The 14,868-nt window shown below is 41.9% G+C and overlaps 1 long non-coding RNA gene across 1 annotated transcript in view; it reads left to right on the forward strand.

Moving 5' to 3' along the window:
• Window positions 1-14,868, forward strand: part of LOC142303883 (uncharacterized) — a 58,610-nt gene extending 43,742 nt beyond the window's left edge. Inside the window, exons 2-3 of the long non-coding RNA XR_012753056.1 lie at window positions 1,157-1,221; window positions 14,772-14,868. This is a non-coding gene — a long non-coding RNA (uncharacterized LOC142303883). The remainder of the gene's footprint in view (window positions 1-1,156; window positions 1,222-14,771) is intronic.

A 14,868-nucleotide genomic window follows, 5' to 3' on the forward strand; every position in this document is an offset into this window, starting at 1 on the left:
ATTAAAAAAAAAAAGGTGTAGTGAATCAATATACTTACCGGCCATGATCTCTGCAGCATCGCTCATCCTCATGTCTGCCGGCCGCGGCTGTGTGTGGAGACTAGTGGTGCGCACAGAAATGACGTCATCGCTGTGCTCACGTGTTCACACACACAGTTGCGTCCGGCACAGACAGGAGGACGAGCGATGCTGCAGGGATCGTAGCCGGCTCCACACAGGTCAGTGGCGCTGCTGCTGGCACAGATGGGAGGAGGAGCGATGCTGCGTGGAGCGAGGAAAGGTGAGTATGAACGTTTATTTTTTTGTGTGCCACAGAGGGCTATACCAGGATAGGGGTATATTGCAGGATGGGGATATATAGCAGGATGGGGATATATAGCAGGATGGGGGTATATTATGAGAAGGATGAGGGCATATAGCAGGATGGGGTATATTATGAGCAGGATGAGGGCATATAGCATGATGGGGGTATATGAGCAGGATGGGGTATATAGCAGGATGCGGCCATATGCCAAGATGGGGTAAATAGCAGGATTTGGCCATACACCAGGATGGGGGTATATAGCAGGATGCGGCCATATACCAGGATGGGAGTATATAGCAGGATGCGGCCATTTGCCAGGGAGGGGTATATAGCAGGATGGGAGCACATACCAGGATGGCAGTATATAGCAGGATGGGGGCTATACCAGGATGAGGAACATATATATATACAAGGCAAGAGGATCATATACAAGGCAGGAGGATCATTACCAGGATGGGATACCTTAGTAGAGAATTTGGGGACATTACCTCCATAACAGTGTCAGCATCAGATCCTCGCCCCATAACAGTGTGTCATGACCACAATTTTTGCTTAATATTTTCTTTTCCTATTTTCCTTCTCTAAAACCGGGGTGCGTCTTATGGTCCGGTGCATCTTATAGTCCAAAATATACGGTATTTACGCACATGTTACAATACTGCATAAATAGTAATACAACACATGCGTAAGGAGACAAACAGATGTACTGTACATACCTCACATACACATTCTCACAGTAGAGGAGATTAATGAAATGGAGGCTGTTAAACAGATATTATATATTTGCTTCCTTGCAATGGATATGTTCTTTGTTTATCTTCCACATTATAATTATTTGCCTACTTGGCACAGAGCCATATGACACGTTGAAGATCACCCGGAAAACAAAAAAATCCAGGATGCACTTTGCTACACAGGTAAGACTGTATATTGCTGAGTATTGTAACGCATAATCCATTCTGCTACTGTTTATATGTACCGTATATATACTGTATAATGTTCATATATTGTCATGGAACAATTAATATATTTAGTAGTTGGCCAAGATGTTCTCAGTAACGTAGTATGTGGCTTTTATGCCATCATACTTTGACAGATTTCAGTGCAATGTTTCAGAGGAACTAATATTGACGTTTTCATTTACAATACAAGTTTTCATTTAAAATACAAAAACTGGCATGTATCAAAAGTTCTGACTTCTTGAAATCTTGGAAAGAACATCTTGTGGTGTTAAGAAAATGTACAGTCAATGTCATGTACATGCAGTGATGAAGTTAAACACTTTGTTATGTTGAATGTTTCCAGATGACTGAATTATTAAAGTGGTTATCACTGTTCTACAAATTTTTAAAAGTTGTTGGTTATGAAATGATACATTTTTTATTTATTTTTTACCTCCTAAATTCAAATTTGACAATTAAATGTTTAGTTGCCTCTTGTTTCTGTGATGTCAAAGAGTTTTCCTTTTACTACTACATATAAGTAATGTATAAAAGTTTTAGTATTTGACACATTATTATTATTTTTGCAAATATAAAGATGCAGAATATTCTGATATTTATTTAGAGGACACTTAGCAACAATTCAAAGAATTAAAATGTCTAAACAGTATTGCAAATTATAAACAATTACAGAAATTGCACTACTAAATTTGGTCCTTATTCAGTGACAACTCTTTTTAACCCCTTCACGACCATGGACGGATATATCCGTCATGAAGCGTGTCCCGTTAAGCCCCGCCCCCTGCCGCGGGCAGGCGGCGGTCGGCACACATATCAGCTGTTTTCAACAGCTGACATGTGTGCCTGCTAGCCGCGGGTGGAATTGCTTCCACCCGCGGCCATTAACCCCTTAAATCTTGCTGCTAAAGTCTGGCAGCAAGATCTATATGCGCGCGGCCATGTTTTTTTCTTACCGCCGCCCCCACCGGAAGTCACGTGCGTGATCACGTGACTATCGGTGGTTGCCATCGTAGCACAGGGTCATGTGATGACGCCTGCAGCTATGGAGTTTCACTTTCGTTTTCTCTCGGCCGCGAGCAGAGAGAAACAGAAAGTGACTGAATCTGCTGTTTACAGCTGTATAGCTGTGATCAGCAGATAGATAAGATCGATCGGATAGCTGATCGCTATAGCCCCCTAGGGGGACTAGTAAAATAAAAAAAAAAGTTTTAAAAAATAAAAAAAAAACAAAAAACCTAAAAGTTCAAATCACCCCCCTTTCCCCCCCATTGAAAATTAAAGGGTTAAAAAATAAATAAATATACACATATTTGGTATCGCCGCTTTCAGAAATGCCCGATCTATCAAAATATAAAATTAATTAATCTGATTGGCAAACGGCGTAGTGGCAAAAAAATTCCAAATGCCAAAATTACGTTTTTTGGTCACCGCAAGTTTTACGCAAAATGCAATAACAGGCGATCAAAACGTAGCATCTGCGCAAAAATGGTACCATTAGAAACGACAGCTCGAGACGCAAAAAATAAGCCGTCACTGAGCCATGGATCCCAAAAAATAAGAACGCTACGTGTTTTGGAAAATGGCGCAAAACGTGCGCCACTTTTATTGGACAAACTTGTGAATTTTTTTTAACCCCTTAGATACAAGTAAACCTATACATGTTTGGTGTCTACAAACTCGCACCGACCTCAGGCATCATACCCACATATCTGTTTAACCATATAGTGAACACCGTGAATAAAACATCCCAAAAACTATTGTGCCATCATACTTTTTTTAAATTTTTCAGCATTTGGAATTTTTTTGCTGTTTTCCAGTACACCATATGGTAAAACTTATGGTTTTATTTAAAAGTACAACTTGTCCCGCAAAAAACAAGCCCTCATATGGCAAGATTGACGGAAAAATAAAAAAGTTACGGCTCTCGGAAGAAGGGGAGCAAAAAACAAAAACGCAAAAACGGAAAGTGCCCCGGGGCTGAAGGGGTTAACTTGCATTTTGTGCTACTGCATCGGATCATCTCTTACAATTGTCCAACAGTAATCTGCAATCATTAAAAGATTCAATTTTTCTTGATATATTTTCTCCATAGCTTCTGTTAGGGGCGGAATAGCAATGACCAATCCAATTGGGACGGGTATGTGAATTCACTGGACCGTGGACGGTGGCCTTTTCCTGAAAGGGGCGTGACTAAACGTCTACCTTGTCTTCTCAAGAGCCTCTTGTGGTGAGGTTAGGTTTGTGCTGTAGGTAGCAGCTAGGTACCACTCCAAGGCAGTACGCGAATCCGTGGAAGCTGACACTAGAGGAGAAAGGCTAGTAAGAGTAGAGTCTCTGCTGGGAAAGCATCAGGAAAGCTGGCAGGGTGGAAGCTGGTATAGGTACAGACGAGACTGGATCAGGTATGGGTTCAGATTAAGGCAGGATACACAGATACAAGAACACAAGCTGGTACCAGGTCACAGGCATCGATTCAGGATACAGGAACATAGGCTGACACGTGGACATAGGCACGGATTCAGGATACAGGAACATAGTCTAGTACCAGGACACGGGCATGGATTCGGGATACAGGAATACAAGCTGCCACTAAGACCTGGGAACGATTTCAGGATACAGAAAAACACACTGTTACTAGGACAAGGGCATGAATTCAGGATACAGAAACACAGCCTATCACTGAGAGGTACCAGGTACTTAAGGCATCCTCCAACTACGGGAACAGCCTGAGCAATATTGTCAGTAAGTTAGTGCATGTCCGTTTAGCTAGCTAATTTTCAGGTACCGTTACATACTGTACACCGACCCTTTCCTGTCACTATGCCCTCTGTACCCACCTGTCTGTCTAGCGGTCCTGTCAGGCTCAGCCGTCCCGGCTACATATGTCAGCACTAAAGGCTCTGCAAAGCTGTACCTGAGCCTGTCCATCCCTGAGCCCATTTCTGTCCTGGGGGTCAACTTCCACAGTTCTGGTCACTGCCCTGGGAGTAGCACCTGGCGTCTGCATCAGTAGGTGCTAAGTCAAGCCCCTCCCACACCTGGCTAACCCGTGTCCCTCCTGTGTTCCATTGGGTCCACTCCTGCTTGCCACCAGCGTCGAGCATAACAGCAGTTCAAACATTTGTTGCGTTTACTCATTTTTTACCCCGTTTATTTGCAGTATTAGTGATAAAACGGCTTTACTCCTCAGGTTAGTACAACTACAGTGATACCAGGTGTACATAATTTTTTTCCAAGTTTGGTTACCATCACACTAAGAAATGGTTTATTTTTTTTTACAAAATAAAGGTTTTTGTATCACCATATTTTGAAGGCTATAGTTTTATTTTTATTTTTCTGCTAACAGTTGTGAGGATTTATTCTTTACAGGATGCGTTGGAGTTTTTATTTTTCGGCACATAATATTTTTGAATCCCTTTTTATATTCCGCTTTTTGGGAGCCAGAATGAAGAAGAAACGGCAAATTGGGAATTGTTGTTCTCAATTTACACCGTTCATCATGTCATAAAAGTGATAGGACAGCTTTATTCTTTGGATCAGTACTAATACCACATTTACATTGTTTTTTTGTTATGTTTTTCTAAAGCTACACAATAAAAACAAATATTTTAAAGAAAATAGACATAGTTTTACTACTTTTTTTATGGTGTTCACTGTAGGGATTAAATAGTGTGACAGTTTTATGGATCAGGTTGTTCTGGGTGCGGTGATACCAAATTTGTGTACTTTTTTTGTTTATTTTTGTTTTTATATAAAAATATGTATTAACCCTTTAGTGACTGAGGCAATTTTGACCTTAATGACCAAGCCAAAGTTTGAAAAGCTGACCAATATCACTTAATGTAGTATTAATTCTTGAACGCTTAAACAAATCCCAGTGATTCTGAGATTGTTTTTTTCATTCTTCTTTAAATTAGTGATAAAGTTAACTCAATATTTTTTGCACTTATTTGTAAAAATATTGGAATTTTGAAGAAAATGTTGCAATTTTTTAACTTTTTATTTTTATATCCTTAACCCCTTTCTGACCAAGAATGTACCAATACATCCTATTTTTAGGTAAATTATTGACCAAGGACGTACTGGTATGTCTTGGTAATCGCAAGGACACAGTGCGCTGTGCACCCACAATCGCCGCTGGGGACTTGGTTTATCCAACAGCCAAGCCCCTGCATTCACAGCCAGGAACGGTGCCTGCGCCATCCCTGGCTGTTTAACCCCCTAAATGCCGCGATCGTTGCCGATCGCAGCACTTAGGGTATAGGGAGAGGGATCGTGCTCCCTCTCACCTTCGAACGGGACCCCCATGAGGGCCCAGTTGTTGCCATGGTGACCCGTACCGACCTGAAAAATAAAGCTATCTTATAACTTTTACAACATGGTGAATGGCGCAAAAAAACTCCCAAAAACAAATAAAAACTATTCATGGAGTTGCTGTTTCTTTTTGATTCTGCTTAACAAAAAGTGGAATAGAAAGTGATAAAAAAATATTATGTGACCCAAAATGGTACCAATATGAAAAAACGCCAACTCGTGCTGCAAAAAAAATAAGCCCACATATGACCCTGTCATCAAAAAAAAAAAAAATTATAGCCTTCAAAATCCAGTGTTGCAAAAAAACCTTTATGTTGTAAAAAGCGTCTTTAGTGTGTTAATCAGCAAACCTAACACAAACTATATACATTTGGTATAGCTGTAATTGTAATGACCGGAGGAATAAAGCCGCCTAATCACTTATAGTGCATGGTGAACGGCGTAAAAAATAAATAAATAAAGCCAATTCTTCACCTGCTATTGATTTGTTCATCCTGCCTGTAAAAGATCACGGCTCCTATTTATCTTGTGCTCTACATTGAGCACTTGCACTGGGATTACGTGTAAAAATCCATGCCCACAATTAAGAATAGCAGCCTTTTGGACGCAGCGTGTTTTCACTGGATCTAAACTGCTGCATTGGGCAGTACAAGCAGATTGGATGGATTTATAGAAATCCCATGCCCACTGTGCTTCTTTTCGGCACAGTGTAAACTGACATGCGGTGTAGCTGCTCTAGATGCAGCATTTCAATTTATGCTGCGGAGACGCAAGTGTCCTCAACTGGGAAAACAGAGCAAACGTTTACAGTACCCTAAATTCTGATCATGGGCATGGGCAGCTGTGGTAATCTGTGGAGAACACTTGTGTCTCCGGAGGGGAAGACATGCTGCGTCCTGGACGCAGCGTGTGTTGATTGTGAGCTTGTACCCTAAATCTCTGAAAAACATGATTCAGATACAATTCCCAACTGAAAATTCACTGTAATGAGGCATGGGGAGTCACTGACCTTACATCTGTCCTATGGTGCCGCGGTGTCCATCTTTTTACACCTCTTTTTAGGCGTGCATAAAAGTGCGGTTATAAATAATTTTGTTCACTTTTGAAAAGACGGACACCGCTGAACAGAAACCAAATGGAATCCGGAGTAACTCTGATGCCTCATTAGTGAATGGATACGTCTCGGGTTTTACCTGAATCACGTATTTCGAAGATGTAGATGGAAACCTCAATGTAAGCGCTCAGCATAGAGCACAAGATAAATGTGAACTGATCCAAAATCTTCTGTACCTAAATCACCACCAAATAGCATTCAACTAAATCCATAAAAACACAAGTCCTCAGTCACTTTCGTCATTGGTTAACAGAAATATAGGGAGCTTCCTCATTACTGGTAGCACAAAGGCTCTCAAAAAACTCTGTGGCTCCCCCCCTCAAAAAAAAGAATCTCAAGCAAAGTCAAGCAAAATCTGCACTCCCAAATTGAAATGCCCCCCCCTCTCTTTTCAGCCCCACAATGTGCCTAACATAGTTAGCATCCACATGTTTTTCATTGTTGTAGTGAGTAGAGCTCATTTAAATGTACGAGGTGCAGGTTTCCAGAAGCACAAGCTAGGCACAATGTACTAGGCACAACAAGGACTTATTTGCAATTTTTAATTCTGCAACATTCACTGTGTTTGACACCATGGGTGTTTTCCAGAGACTAAATCGTCACTACACCCTTAGATGAAGTCCCAGATGGGTGTAATTTCCAAAATTTGGACACTTCTGTTCTGGCACTTTGCGGACTCCTTTTGCAGAGTCCCTAAACTATTCTAGGAAAATCTGTGTTCCAAAAAACAATTGGCACTCCTTCCCTCCCGAGCTCTGTGGTGCAGCCAAACAGTACTGTACAGTCACAAAGGGCTGCCACTAGGAATTTCAGGGCCCCTGACTGGCATAATTTTGGGGCCCCTTGAGACTCCACCCCAGCTCCTCCTCTATCCCTGCTCCGCCTCCACACCTCACAAGCCAATAAATAAAGCATGAAGGAGCCCCCCTTCTTTTGGGGCCACGGACTAGAGTCCTGTTTGCCCCCCCCCTGGTGGTGGCCCTGAGTCACATTTGGAGTATTGCCATGTTCAGGAGAAATTGTGTAACACATTATGGCGCTTTTTTTACCTATATTCTTTGTGAAAATTGGAAATCTGGGGTTAAAGCAACATTTTAGTGGTAAAAATGCAATTATTTTTTGTTTACCGCCCAATATTATAAAATTTTGTGACACACCTGTAGTGTCAATATGCTCACTGCACCCCTGGATGAATTAATCGAGGGGTGCAGTTTGTAACTTGGGTTCACTTGTGATGGGTTTCTGCTGTTGTGGCACCTCTGGGGCTCTACCAATGTGACATGGCACTCACAAACCATTTCAACTAAATCTGCACACCAATATGGCACTCCTTCCTTTCTTCACTTTGTACTGTGCCTCAAAAGTAGTTTTCGACCACATATGGGATACTGGCATACTCTAGAGAAATTGCACAACAAATTGTATGGTTCATTATCTCCTATTACCCTAGTGAATTTGAAAACTCTGGGGTTAATGCAACATTTTTAGGTTAAAAATGTATCTTTTCATTTTCACAGCTCAACGTTATAAAATTCTGTGAAGCCCCCAGGGGTTCTAGGTGCTCACCAACCATGTCAATAAATTCCTTGAGCGGTCTAGTTTCCAAAATGGGTTCACTTGTGGGGAAGCTCCACTGTTTAGGCACATCAGGGGGTCTCCAAATGCGACATGCAATCCGCTAAAGATTGCAACAATTTTAGCATTCAAAAATTCAAATGGCTCTCCTTACCTTCTGAGCCCTGCCATGTGCACATAGAGTTGATTTCCACCACATATGAGGTATCATCGTACTCAGGAGAAATTGCACAATAAATTTTATGGTGCATTTTTTCCTGATATCCTTGAGAAAAAAAGCTATTTGGTTGAAGTAACAATTTTGTGATAGAAAAAAAATATATATTTTTACGGCTCAACATTATAAACTTCTGTGAAGCCCTCAGGAGTTCAAGTTGCTGACCAAATATCTAGATAAATTGCTTGAGGGGTCTAGTTTCTAAAATGGGATCACTTGTGGGGGAGCTTCACTGTTTAGGCACCTCAGTAATTTCCAAACACGATATGGTGTCCACTAATGATTCCACCTAATTTTACTTTAAAAAATTCAAATGGCTCTCCTTCCTTTCCGAGCCCTGTCGTGCGCCCAAACAATTGAATTCCACCACACATGAGGTATTGGCGTACTCAGGACAAATTGCACAATAAATTGTTTGGTGCATATTTTCCTGACACCCTTGTGAAAATGCAAAATGTTATGTCTAAAGTAACATTTTTGTGCAAAAAAGTAAAATTTTCATTTTATCCTTCCATATTGCTTTAGTTTCTGTGAAGCACCTAAAGGGTTAATAAACCTCTTGGATGTGGTTTTGAGCAGTGTGAAGGGTGCAGTTTTTAGGATAGTGTCGCTTTTGGGTATTTTCTGTCACCTAGGGCTCTCAAAGCCACTCAAATGTGATGTGGTCCCTAAAAAAAATGATTTTGTATATTTTGTTGCAAAAATGAAAAATTGCTGTAAATTGCTAAATTGCTTTTAACTTCCTAACAAAAAAAAATATGTTTCAAAAATTGTAGTGATGTAAAGTAGAGGGAAATGTTATTTAGTTATTATTTTGTGCAACATAACTCTCAGATTTGTGGGTATAACATTTCTAAGGGGTACTTTGCACGCTGCAACATCGAAAGCCGATGCTGCGATGCCGAGCGCGATAGTCCCCGCCCCCGTCGCAGCTGCGATATCCTTGTGATAGCTGCCGTAGCGAACATTATCGCTACGGCAGCTTCACATGGACTCACCTGTCCTGGGACCTCGCTCTGGCCATACAACCCGCCTCCTTATTAAGGGGGCGGGTCGTACGGCGTCACTGCGACGTCACACGGCAGAAGGCTAATAGGAGCGGAGGGGCGGAGATGAGCGGGATGTAAACATCCCGCCCACCTTCTCCCTTCCGCATATCCTACGGGAGCGCGGTGACGCCGGTAGGAGATGTTCCTCGCTCCTGCGGCTTCACACACAGCGATGTGTGCTGCTGCTGGAGCAAGGAACAACATCGGACCGTCGCGTTAGCGTAATTATGGATTACGCCGACGCTACACCGATGATACGATTACGACGCTTTTGCGCTCGTTAATCGTATCATCTAGACTTTACACACTATGATGTCGCCTGCGATGCCGGATGTGCGTCACTTTCAATTTGACCCCACCGACATCGCACCTGCGATGTCGTAGTGTGCAAAGTACCCCTAAGTCTGACAATTGCAAAATTTTTGTCAAATGTCCGATATTTTCATAAATAAATGCATAAAATAGCCAAATTTCCGATATTTTCACAAATAAATGCATAAAATATTGTCCTAAATTTACAACTTTCATGAAGTACAATATGTCACGAACAAACAATGTCAGAATCACTGGGATCTGTTGAAGTGTTCCTGTGTTATAACCTATCAAAGTGACACTGGTCAGAATTGTAAAAAATGGCCCAGTCAGGACTGTGTTTTGAAGCCCGGGGGTGATGCTTTTCCTCGTTTACCATTTTATTAATTAAAAACAAAGAAACATGAAGCTACGCTGTAGTCCAGGGAATCCGCCGTAGTCCAAAAAGGGATATGTGAGAAAAACCCACAAACATACAAACACAGAGAAATAAAACAAGACACCAACCCTCATTCACCACTTTATTCAAAAGAGAAAAAAAGAGTGATGACATCATTAACATTATCTCTCATAAGCAGCGCAGCGTGACTGGGAGTAACTCAGTGACTCTGAACAGCGGTAACGTTACTGATGTCACCACTCTTCAAAGGTGCCAGGTCTTACGCAGCGCATCGTGACTCGAAGTGACCTGGCAACCCTGAACAGCGCTAACATTACTGATATCACTTCTCTTCAGAGGTGCCATGGCTCAAAACAGCGCAGTTTGACTCGAAATTGCCTGTAAGCAAAGTCTATGGAGTGTCAGAACGATGCTCCATAGACCTTCTTCATCTGACTTTGTTCTCTGGACTACGTTATGTAACAGTGTGTCCGTCCCCCGCCTTTGCTCATGGTGTAATAGTCTGTCTCTCCTTAACTGTCCTGTATGTACTACTGGTGGGGGATTGTTTGTTCTTCTCAGCATGGGACTTCTCCAATCCATAACTTGGTAAACAAGAAAGAGCCAGGACTTCTAAAGTCCATTCATGTATCAAGTGTCCAGGCGGAGTTGGACTCTTCTGCCCACCTAAAGCTGGGTTCACACATAGCGACAACGACGTCACAGTTACGTCACCATTTTCTGTGACACAACAGCGACCTTGTAAGTCGCTGTTATGATCGCTGCTTAGCTGTCAAACACAGCAGAAGCAGCAGCGATCATAACGACACGCGTCGCTGTGCTACATGTGCAGAGAGCAGGGAGCCGCACACACTGCTTAGCGCTAGCTCCCTGCACTCCTAGCTACAGTACACATTGGGTTAATTACCCGATGTGTACTGCAGCTACATGTGCAGAGAGCAGGGAGCCGTGCACACAGCTTAGCGCTGGCTCCCTGCACTCCTAGCTACAATACTCATCGGGTTAATTACCCGATGTGTACTGCAGCTACATGTGCAGAGAGCAGGGAGCCGGCACTGGCAGCGAGAGCGGATGCTGGTAACGAAGGTAAATATTGGGTAACCAGGGAAAGGTCTTCCCTTGGTTACCCAATGTTTACCCTGGTTACAGCTTACCGCAGCTGCCAGACGCCGGCTCCTGCTCCCTGCTCGCTTCATTTCGTCGCTATCTCGCTGTCACACACAGCGATATGTGCGTCACTGCGGGAGAGCGACAACCAAAAAATGAAGCTGGACATTCAGCAACGACCGGCGACCTCACAGCAGGGGCTAGGTTGTTGCTGGATGACACACACAGCGACAGCGACGGGACGTCGCTGCAACGTCACAGAAAATGGTGACGTAGCAGCGACGTCGTTGTCGTCGTCGCTGTGTGTGACACCACCCTAAGGGGCTGATCCCAGGAGAGAAGAACAATGAGACCCATGTTAGTTCAGTTAGTTGGATCTTGGCTGGAAAAGGACTAGGATCTATAGCTGAGGCTGGATCCTAAGGCCTGTGTATGGACTATTACAGACTGGAGATCAGTGGCCATGTGGGATTGTGTTTTGTTGTTCACCCTGTTGGACTTAAGGAACTCATATAAGGACCATTGCCATATTTTCCCTGGCGTTGAAATACCGGGAGATGCCCCGGGATCTTTTGTTTTGTTGTGGACTCCTTGCAGACTTTAAGGATCTATATTTATGTTTGGTGCTTTATCTTTGTGGTTCCAATAAAGCCCTTTGGATTGTTCCTTGGCCTGGCGTCCCTTACTGCTCTGCCGCATACCCCGTCACAAACTGGTGGCAGCGGTGGGATCAGTCTCTACCTCTTGTCTAAACTGAACTTTATCCCAAGTGACATTCATATGAGACCCACAAGAAGAATCACTCACCGGCTGTGACGGCAGTTCGGGTGGCCTCATTTCCATTGATGGGTCGTTGTCCTCCATTCTTTCTGCTCTGATCCCGCCGCTGCCAACCAGTTTGCCAACCAACAACAAAACGGATGAATTGGGAAAAAAATATTTTCTTTTGAATATAGTGGTGAACGAGGGTAGGTGTCTTGTTTTATTCCTCTGTGTTTGTATGTTTGTCTGTTTTTCCAGATATCCTTTTTTGACTAAAGCGGATTCCCCGGACTATGACAGAGCTGCATGGGTATTTTTTTTAATAAAATGGTAAAGGAGAGAAAGCTTCGGGGAGTGTTTATTGAAACACATTATTTTGTGTGTGTGTGTCTTTTTTATTAGTGGGTTAGTAATGATGGTGTCTGCTAGACACCACTTTATTACTAACACCAGGGCTTGATACCAGCTGACATCAACCCCAACTACCATCACCCCGATTTCCATCACAGCAGGGCAATCGGGAAGAGCCGAGGCGAAGTGCCAGAATTGTCGCATATAATGTGATGCGCCACTTCCGGGGCAGCTGCAGGATGCTATTTTTAGGCTTGGAAGTGCCAAATAGCCATTAATTTTCCCAGCCTGATAAATACCAGTCCGCAGCTGTCTGCTTTTACCTTGGTTGGTTATCAAGAATGGAAGGGACGCCACACTGTCTTTTTCTTTTAATTATTTATTTGGTTAATAGTTATTAAATGTATTTATCTATCTATATCTTATCTATCTTTGCACATCTGTAATACATGAAAAAAAACATTCATTTCAGTGTCATGCATTTTTTCCGGTACGTGTCACATGGCTGACACATATGTACACACGAATGGCCACACATGCAGTTTTTGTTTAACAGACGTGTGAAGGGGTCTATGATAAAGTCCAATGCCATGAAAAGCAATCTCAGAATCTGAGGCACATTTCACTCTTCGCATTGCTGGGGGTGAAATACACAGTAACATTTGGAGTTTACATTAATTCACTGCACATTTCAAATTTACAGCATTGGTTAATTAATGCTGTGGATATTCTCTGCAATGCAATTAATTTTCATGGGACCATAACTTTAGACTAAGAGCTCATTGGCACAAGATCAATTGGGAACAGTTTTCAATTATTGACCTATCTGAACAGGATGGCAAGCACCCAACACACAAGCACAGCACCAGGAAAAATGCATATATGAATGATAAGTCATAAAAAATGTTACAAATAACACTATGAAAACCACTTGAAATTCATGCCATTATTTTATAATTTTAAAAAATACTAAAGGAAAATTGTGAGTGAAGGTGAAGTGTGAGCGACTCCTAATAGACAGCTGTGCATGGAGAGACTTTCCCCCTGTAGCAAGTACTGTGTTCCCCAAAAATAAGACACAGTCTTATATTATTTTTTTGCTCTGACAGATGCGTTAGAGATTATTTTCAGCAGATGTCTTATATTTTCCCATAAAAATCAATCCACACTTATTCTTGAACAAAAAATAAATAAAAAATCAATATTTATTCAAATATAATCACGTCATCACATTCACATTACTGGTTCACATGCACATTTTATTATCTGATCTGCTATTCTCATGGTGCAGAACCAGTCCTATAGTGGTGGGTACATACCATATTTACAAAGGTTTAAATTATCTGCTTAAATATATTATTCTTTATGTACTGCTAAGTTTTCCCCCAAAAGAAAGCAGACACCCCCTAAAAAAATGCACTTAAAAGACCCCAAACAATTAGAGTTGGCAAGTGAATGGGCTCTCACATATAAATCTGCGTAGCTGTCAGATCCCCATGTGTGCTACAGCACTTGGCTCCCCCTGGTGACTGAAAGCACTGCGCGGAGTGATTCTGGTACCTGATCTGCTTCTGTGAGAGCTGCAGTGCAATCCAGCTAGAATGGCAAGGGACCTTACAGCAACGCAAATCTCTGTGTAAGAGCCCATCCACTATCAGCACTTGCCAACTGTAATTGCTTGGGGTCTGGTGAGTGCAATATTTTTTTGGGGGAGGGTGGGGTGGTTAGCTTTCTTTTTGGGACTTCTACTTTTCTTTGGTTGTGTCTGCTTTCTTTGATGAAGAGTCCTGTTGTATTCTTTAATTTTTTTAGCTGCATGTACACTCCCTTATGGAACCGCAAGTAGGGCTTATTTTTGGAGTAGGTCTTATATTTTAAGCATACTCAAAAAAAGCCCCCAAAATCCTAATTGGGCTTATTTTTGGGGTAGGTCATATTTTTGGGGAAACAGGGTAGCTCTTCTGTTTTCATGATGCATACTATAATTTGATGTACCTTTCTTATTCCTTTGAACAATCCTTAGTGCTCAATTCTCACTACAATCTGAATGTCAGATAATATCCTACAACACTGGATAGTAAATCAATAATAAATTATCAGAAGGTACTACTGTAAACTACATAAAATATGGGGCTCAGAATACAACGGTTAACAATGTTTTGTTGCTTTTTTGATCATTCTTGCTTCAAGATTTGTTAATAAAACAATTCTTTTAACTGCTTTCAATCACAAATAATCGAAATGGAAATATATTTCAATTTCCTGCTTGCTGTAACACATCTGTTTTCATTTTTCCTCCCACAGATAAAGTTGCCAGCAGAATTTTAAAAAGGAGAACGTTAAACAATTAATCTTGCTGAGTCAAAAGTGGCCGAAGTGAAAAAAAAAAAAATAAAAAAGG

Source organism: Anomaloglossus baeobatrachus, chromosome 4 (genome assembly GCF_048569485.1).
Source record: "Anomaloglossus baeobatrachus isolate aAnoBae1 chromosome 4, aAnoBae1.hap1, whole genome shotgun sequence".
NCBI lineage: Eukaryota > Metazoa > Chordata > Amphibia > Anura > Aromobatidae > Anomaloglossus > Anomaloglossus baeobatrachus.